The 9,151-nt window shown below is 41.0% G+C and overlaps 1 protein-coding gene and 1 pseudogene across 1 annotated transcript in view; both read right to left on the bottom strand.

Moving 5' to 3' along the window:
• Ube2g1 (ubiquitin conjugating enzyme E2 G1) overlaps window positions 1–9,151 on the bottom strand; it is a 72,550-nt gene that overhangs the window by 54,690 nt on the left and 8,709 nt on the right. The gene's annotated exons all lie outside the window — the stretch shown is intronic.
• On the bottom strand, window positions 4,580–6,961 carry LOC116077900 (annotated as a pseudogene).

Here is a 9,151-nt window from a genome sequence, read left to right as displayed (position 1 = left end):
TTTTTTGGTTTTTCAAGACAGGGTTTCTCTGTGTAGCCCCAGCTGTCCTAGAACTCACTCTGTAGACCAGGCTGGCTTCTAACTCAGAAATCTGACTTCCTCTGCCTCCCAAGTGCTGGGACTAAAGGCATGTGCCACCACCGCCTGGCTCAGATCTTAGTTTCTAATTGCTAAATGTGTATTTAAATGAGAGCATGATGAGAGGCAATAGGAACATAAGATATGAACGCAGACGGACTGATGGGAGCAGAAAGGTTGGTAGAGATATGGCAGAGAATCAGCCCAAACTAAATATGTATTAAAGATGCTTTAAGAAAACCTATTACTTTGAAAGCTAATTTTTAAATCAATACTTTTAAAATAGTATGTCAAAGATCATATCGGTGCCAGTGGAGCCTGGAAGAGGGCATCAGGTCTCCTTGAACTGGAGTTAGACAGTTGTGAGCCTCCCTCCCCCACATGGGTACTGCAAATGTGGGGCTCTCTATGTAATATATAATATAAGTACCCTTAACTATTGAGCCATTTCTCCCATCCTTTTTAAGTAATACTTTCTTAAATATGTGGACAATATTGATGAAAGTAATTAAATGATTTTCAGACTGCAGTCTCTACCCAAACATATCCACAGATCTCTAGACTACAAAAAAATTCCTGGTTTATAAGAATATGGATTAGTTAAAGCCTTTGGCCAATTCTTTGGGGGGGAGGGGAAGACGGGGGTGGGAAAAAGGGAGGGATGGAGGGATAAAAAGGAAAAGAAAAGCTAAACTTAATCTTGGCAAAGCTGAATATGGCAGCAAGAAATCTCAAATTGTATCCACTGCCAAGGATCTATAAAGCAGTTATATATAATCTAACTGACCTACTTAAAGTAAACGTAGGGTAAACATCTTCTTGAAAGCCCTAATGAAGTCTTAGGATTAACAATGGATACTTTCAAGAGCTTAGTGTTCTGCATTGACTGGTGATCCATCTCCACAACCCAAGTGTGCTGGATCACTTTTAAGTGTCCCCAAGCAAGGGTTGGAACAGGGTTTTGCTTTTATTCTCATGTAAAACTAAAAACAAAACCCTGTCCAACCCTCACTTGTGTGTGTGTGTGTGTGTGTAGCAAAACAAACAAACACCCAAGTGTGTGTGTGTGTAGCAAAACAAACACCCAACTGACATTCCTCTTCAACTAGCATCCCAGAAGAAAAAGCTTTCTCCTCCACACTGTCTTAAATACCCTTCAACTCAAAGACCCTCCTCCTTCCTGCTTACTTATTTTCACTCCCTGTGGGCTGACTACTTGCTCCCTGCCTCTTGACCTAGGACTGACTTTAACTCTTGGAGTAGAGCTAGGGCTGAGAAACATCACAACAAGGTCTTTTTAGTAAATAACAAAAGTCTTTGAGGGTTCACAGTGTGATCAAATATCTTGCAACATTCAAGTGCTGTGGGCAATTTCAACTTTACTGTTCTGTCCCACCTCAGATGCCACAGCAATATTTTACCCAACTCTCTCTACTATTGTATAGCAATTACAAAGGTTGACTGTCTTTTGCACTAAACAAAAGCATTTTTACCGGTGTCTCATAAAATTCAAGAGCCGGGCAGTGGTGGTGCATGCCTTTAATCCCCAGCACTTGGGAGGCAGAGGCAGGCAGATTTCTGAGTTCAAGGCCAGTCTAGTCTATAGAGTGAGTTCCAGGACAGCCAGGCCTACACAGAGAAACCCTATCTCGAAAAACCAAAAAAACAAACAAAGACAATTCAAATAAGGAAACTACTTCGATAAAGGGACAATTTTCTACTTGTCATTCTATAATTAAGGACAGATAGGCAAGTAGAAGTTCAACATAGCATTGTTAAGATAACTAAGAAAACTCTCAATGGAGTTAAATTTTACCTAAAAGTAGGTTGGAAAGAAGGCTCAGTGGTTAAGGGCACATGCTGCTCTTCCAGAACCTGTGTCTAGTTCCCAGCACCCTTGTAAAGTGGTAATTCCACCTATATAATTTCAGCTAAAGAGGATCAGACATCCTCTTCTGGCCTCTGCAGGTATGCAAATACCTGGCAAATGCATATACATGAATACACATAAATGCATTTATACACATACACACAAATAAAAATAATAGCTGAGCCAGGGGGTGGTGGCCCACTCCTTTAATCTCAATGCTAGGGAAGCAGAGTCAGATGTATTTCTGTGACTTCAAGGCCAGTCTTGTGTACAGAGCTAGATCCTGGCCAGCCAGGTCTACACAAACAACCCCTATCTTAAAAAAAAAAAAAAAAGTAATAGCTAGAAGTGGTGGCACACACCTTTGAGGCCAACATGGTCTACAAAGCAAGTACAGAGAAACCCTGCCTCAAAAAAAAAAAAAAAATGAAATTATGAAAGAACCATTTTAAAGGAAACAAGTCAGAATACCTCACTTTTTACTCCAATGATATTTATTGCTTGACCCATAAATAAATAGTCTCCAAGGACTCCCTGGAATGATACACTCAGTAAGTGAAAAGTATTCTAGTTAGAGGAAGGCTGAGAGGAAAAGGGAGTATACCAATCAAGATGGGGATGGAGTAGGGCATATACTTCAGGTATTTTGGCTTTTGGTTGTTGTTTCCCCATTTTCATTTCTGATACAGTTTCCTAGCTGTCCTGACATGCCATACATGCCTGGCAAAATTTGATCCCTAGATCAATAATGAAAGAAATGAACACATGTAAACTTATGTGTTCACCCACACCATATACACATGCAATAAACAAACTTTTAAAAAGAAATTAGAAATGAGGACTGGGGAGATTGCACAATTATGTGAAAGTGCTTTTTCTGCCAACTCAAGGACCTGAGTGCAAAAACAAAACAAAACAAAACAAACAAACAAAAAAAAACAGGGCATAGCCAAATATGCTTGTAACCCACACATGGAGGGGAGAATAGGTGAGGAAAAGGAAATATTAGGAGCTCACTAGCCTAGCTGAGACCTCAATCTTCAGATTTAGTGAGAGACCGTCTCGAGGGCTGATACATAAACCAGACAGCAATAAAGAAAATGCCAGATAAGTCTCCTCTGCTGCATGGACCTGTACCTCCATGCATATGCATATAAGGCATACAAATGAGTGGTAGGGACAGAGCGGGAGGGAGAGACAAAATGAAAGGCGAAGGGAAGGAAGAAAGAAAAAGGGAAGAAAGTACATTTAAAATGATTGTCAAAATGAAAACTTAAATGGTCAGTCTAAATAACAAAACAAGCAAAGATGAAAACCAAACTACTAATCTGGAAAATAAAAGGGAGGAAGAAGGGAAATTTCTGGTTTCTTTAACAACTCGGTTGTGTCTCAATCTTTTTTTTTTTTGGAAGCTGTCATGTGAGAGAACATGCATATGATGTTTTGCTGTCTGTTTCAAGACACTTCAGAGGGTGCATGATGTTTAGAAAGGATATAAATAGAATCCCACAGTGAGGACACTCTTGCATTGCTAAGCTCCTGCAATGCTTTGCTGGTCTTAGAAACACACAAAAGAACTTCTCGTGGTATTTCAGCTCATTCTGGCCACTTTCCTGACTTGTGCCAATTAGGCAGAGCCTTGATGTTTCTGCTGGATCATGCTGCCACTACAGATTCACATTTGGTGTTTGCTATTGAAATGGATTGCTGATATAAGAGTGGAATCACCCCAAGGAACTACCTTCTAAAAAGGTACATAATACCCTTTCCTATTATCCTTCTTTTTCCCCTACCTCTGGTTGGTGGGTTAGAAGAGAGGTTGTAGCATTTAAGAACCCTAGATAAAGTAGGTTTTGAAAAATCTAAGCCTTCAGAAGGGAGTCTATATAATATGCTGACAAAAGATAGTCAGAAGAGGGTAATATGGGTAAAAAGAGCAACACTTATTTTGCCAAGCCTTCACAATAATGTGACCCAACTCTTCAATCCCTGGAAAACTCTCAACACAGAGATTATCCCAAAGTATAAAATAAAATATGCAGGTTGTGAGGTGGTGGCACCTGCCTTTAGAGACAGGCAGATCTCTGAGTTCGAGAACAGCTTGGCCTACAGAGTGAGTTCTAGCCGGGCGGTGGTGGCACCGCACTTGGGAGGCAGAGGCAGGCGGATTTCTGAGTCTACAGAGTGAGCCTGGTCTACAGAGTGAGTTCCAGGACAGCCAAGGCTACACAGAGAAACCCTGTCTCGAAAAACCAAAAAAATAAAAAAAATTTTAAAAAAAAGAATTCTGGGAGTTAGATATCCCTCTTCCCAGATGGAGCTTCATCCTGTTTCCAGTATGAGAGTACAGAGAAAGCTGAGTGGGACAAGGTAACACATAGCTGTAGTCTCAGCAGTTGGATGGCTGGGGCAGAAAAAGTAAAAGTTTTGAAGGCAACATGGAATATAAACAAGTCCTAGATCAGGATAGCCCATTTCAAAAATCAAAAAAGGGAACACGATGGTGGTGGCACACACATCTTTAGTATTTAGGAGGCAGAGGAAGGCTGATCTCTGAGCTTGAGGCCAGCCTGGTCTACAGGGCAAGTTCCAGAACAGCCAGGGTTAGACAGAGAAACCCTGTCACAAAAACAAAACAAAACATTCAAACTTTAAATTCAGTCTCTTTAAAATATTCAAATTCCCTCTAAAACTTCACATAAAAATAAAAAATAAGTTACATACTTTCTTTAAGAGGTCAGAATCAGGGTAGTTACAAATCAAATCAAAATGTCTGGGACCCACTCAGGATCCACTGAGCTTCAGAGGTCCTTGGCAGCAGCATTTATCCAGCTGTCTGTCATCCACAGCACATGCAGCTTTTCTTGTAGACTCAGACTGGCTTCACTCCATAGCTGCTGCTATCCTGATCATCTCACAGTACAAGCATCTCCAAAATGTTGGCATGTCCACTACAACTGTGCTGCACTTTCACCAATACCCTCTTCTAGGTTTATTTTCTTCAGGGACTCTAACCCTGCCATATAGATTGAAGCCTCAACTTCTCTCCATGATCTCTACAATCCTAGGTATTCTGAGGCTGTACTAGCTCCCACTACAGCTGAGTGCGAGATCTGCCAGCAGCAGAGACCAACACGAAGTCCAATGACACTACTTCCCTAGGTGACCAGCTAGCAACCAAGTGGCAAGCTGACTACCATTCCCATTGTGGAAAAGGCAATGTTTTGTCCTTGCTGAAATACGACATATTCTGGTTTTCGATTTGCCTTCCTGCATATAAAACTTCTGCCAAAACTAAACCCATGGAATTATAGAATATTTTATCCACCACCATGGTATTCCACATAGCATTGCTTCTGACCAAGGAACTTCACTTCACTAGCCATCTCATATAATACACTGCTTCTTATGTTTGCCACCATCCTGAACAGCTGGCCTGTTAAAACAGTGGAATGGCCTTTTAAAGACACATATAGGGAGGGCCAGGGTTCTCCTGAAGGTGGTATATGCTTTGACTCACCATCCGAAATATAGTATCGTTTTTCTTAAATTTAGGATTCATGGGTCTAAAAGTCAAAGGGTAAATCTGTGATGATTCATCTTGGTTGTCAACTGATTACATCTGAAGTAAAATAAAACACAAGCAGCTGGACATGCCTGTGAGGAATTTTCTTGACCATTTTTTTAAGTGAGAAGATCCACCACAAATCTTATGCCCCATATAAAAGGACACATAAGGAGTAAGTTTTTGCTTTTTTGCCTGCTTGACTTCGTTGAACTTTATCTAACCTGTTTTAGATCCATACTTTCACTGGCATTAAAATCTATTCGTCAGGATTCCAATATAGACTAAGGACCAGCAACTCTCTAGGAATCCTAGACTCCAGTGCTAGATTGGAAATGCTGTGACAGCTAGTCTTGTAAACTGAATAACTATCAGGATTTGTGGCCTTTCCATTAGGAATCAGCCACTGTTGAACTACTTGAATCACCACCTGTAAGTCAGTCTTTCTTTTTTTCCCCTCCAGGGACTAACCATGAGTCTTTATTTGCCTCAGCTACTTGAGGGGGATGAGGCTGGTGTAGGTGGCACTGATACCAGGTAAGCTGTGCCTCAAAGGCATGTAAGGTATTGGAGAACTCAAACAAGTAGTGGCATATCACTTCTGTTTAATTTCCATCTGGTTGAAGCTCTTGCCATTGTATAAGCCCACCATGTTGCATACCATCTCTGGTAGGATGATTATGTCCCTCAAGTAGATCTTCACCACCTCAGGCTTCTCCATGGGTAGTACCTCCTACTTGGTCTTCTCAAACACTTGAGTAGTACAAGTGCTGCTTCCACTACCTCTGGAAGGCACTGTACAACTGCATCTGCTGCTCATATGACATGTCCAGCAATTGGTCCAGATCCAACCATGGCAGTTGAATTTTCAGAAGATCCACTTCTCCTCCACTTCAGCCATCTTGGTGGCTACTCGGAAACACTGGCTGCATCTGTGCAGTTATCTCGAACTTCCTGTAAACTATTCTTAATAACAAATGTTAACTATATTCTGGTAGATGATACAGATCAATCATGGAAGAACCTGTTTACTCCTAAGAAAGGAAACATATTGGAAATAGTATCTACTACTCAGCTTTACTGAAACCTTATATTCTTCAAAAATAAAGCTAATAAAAATTAAGACAAGACTTGTTGATGTGGTACACATCTTTAATCCCAGCATTCAAGAAGCAGAGAGACAGGTAGATTTCTTTCCTGGTATACATGATGAGTTCTAGCCAGCTAAGGCTATATAGTGAGGACCTGTCCCAAAAAATAATAAAGCAGCCATATTTGTGAATACAGACAAAAAAGAAATAAAAGCAGAGTCTTAAGATATTTGCATATACATATTTACAACTGCACTAATCACAAGAAGTGGAAAGAAGCCAGGGCATAATAGCATAATAGCACTCAGGAGACAAAGGCAGATGACTCTGTAAGTTCGAGGCCAGCCTGATTACAGAGTGAGTTCCAAAACAGCCAAGGCTACACAGAGAAACCCTGTCTGAAAAAGGCCAAAAACAAAGACAAGAAACAAAAAGTAGACTAGGAGCCAGCTAGATGGCTAAATGGACATCAGTTTGATTCTAGAGACATCAGTTTGATTCTAGAGACCTGCATAGTAGGGAGAAAAGAGACTCCATCCAGCAAGTTAGCCCTCTGACCCCCACAAGCATATCATGGCACATGTGCCCAAACACATACAAACAAAAATTTAATTTAAAATTAAAGGTTTAAAATGTCTACAAGAGGGGGCTGGAAAGATTGCTCAGAAGTTAAGAGCACGGACTATTCTTTCAGAGATCCTGAGTTCAATTCCCAGCAACCACATGATGGCTCAGAACCATTTGTAAATGGGATCCCGTGCCCTCTTCTAGTGTCTGAAAACAGGGAAAGTATACTCATTAACATAAAATAATAAGTCTAAAATGGCTACAAGAACCCCCAGCACATGGGAAGTAGAAGGGGGAAAGAAAAGAACTACAAAAGATTTTCTATGAATGTACCACTCCATATTCCCACCAGTAATACATAAAAGATTTTCTTTTTTGTTTTGTTTTGTTTTGTTTTTTGAGACAGGGTTTCTCAGTATAGCTCTGGGCTGGCCTCGAACTCAGAAATCCACCAGCCTCTGCCTCCCAAGTGCTGGGTTTAAAGGCGTGCACCACCACTGACCGGCTAAAAGATTTTCTTAGTATCTTTGCCAACATTTGGTGACTATGTCTACACACATCTTTTTTTTTTTTTCAAAAAAAAGTATTTTATTTATTTTATGTGTATGAGTACACTGTAGCTGTACAGATGGCCATGATCCATCATGTGTGTGGCTGCTGGGAATTGAACTCAGGACCTCTGCTGGCCTGCTCGCTCCAGCCCCACTCGCTCCAGCATAATTCACTGTAGCTGTCTTCAGACACACCAGAAGAGGGCGTCAGATCTCATTACAGGTGGTTGTGAGCCACCATGTGGTTGCTGGGATTTGAACTCAGGACCTTCAGAAGAACAGTCAGTGCTCTTAACCGCTGAGCCATCTCTCCAGACTCCGTCTACACACATCTTAATTTTAGCTATTCTAATAGTTATGTGGTAATATCTTATTGTGCTTTCAATTTGCATTTCCCTAATGGCTACTGACAAATGTCTACGGATACCAAACATCTTTTCATTTGTATCTATTTCTCCTTTAGTGAAATGGCTATCTTTTGTTTGCTTCCTAAGTGACTGGTTTTTACTGTATAGTTCGGTTTCTTACACATTGGCTTTTGCCAAACACATCTTGCAAAGACAGTGGTCCTCAACCTTCTTAATGCTGTGACCCTTCAATACAGTTTCTCCTATTGTAACCTCCAACCATAAAATTATTTTCATTGCCACTTCATAACTATAATTTTGTTACTGTTATAAATCATGAGTATCTATGTTTTCTGATGGCTTTCAGTGGCCCTGTGAAAGGCTAGCTTGAGCCACCCAACTCCCAAAGGTTGAGAACTGATACTCTAGGACTAGAGGGGATCACTGGATAAAAGCATTTGCCATATAAGCCTGATGGCCTAAATGTAATATCTAACATCCAACACATAGGTGGAAGGGAAAACAAAGACTCTAAAAAGTTGTCCTTGAACTACCATATGCATGATGTAGCATGCTTGAACCCACAAACATCAAACATAATAAAAAAAAATCATTCCAATTAATAACTGGATATTTTGTGTATGTAGTATTATTTGTCGGTGGTGGTTGTGTGAATGAAATGTATGAGGGTTTGTGGACCCATACCTTCACATGCTTAGGGTTTAAAAGGATGCAAAGAGCCTTTCTCTACTCTCTTGAGACAGGGTCTCTCAATGAACCTGAACTAAAGCTCCCCGTTTCCACTTGGCTAGAGGGGTTATCCAAGTAAATCCAGGGATCCAGATGTAAACCTGTCCCCATCCTCATCTATGCTGGTGTTACAGACACTTGTAGCTATAGGCTCTTGCATGGGTGCTAGAAGCTTGAACTCGTACCTACACATCACGCATTCTTGATAATCAAGAATAAGAGCCGGGTGGTGGCGCACGCCTTTAGTCCCAGCGCTTGGGAGGGAGAGGCAGGTGGATCTCTGAGTTTGAGGCCAGCCTGGTCTACAGAGTGAGTTCCAGGACAGCCAGGGC

The sequence above is a fragment of the Mastomys coucha genome, unplaced genomic scaffold (assembly GCF_008632895.1).
Source record: "Mastomys coucha isolate ucsf_1 unplaced genomic scaffold, UCSF_Mcou_1 pScaffold5, whole genome shotgun sequence".
In the NCBI taxonomy this organism is placed as follows: Eukaryota; Metazoa; Chordata; class Mammalia; order Rodentia; family Muridae; genus Mastomys; species Mastomys coucha.
This window is presented reverse-complemented; position numbering and strand designations above follow the sequence as displayed.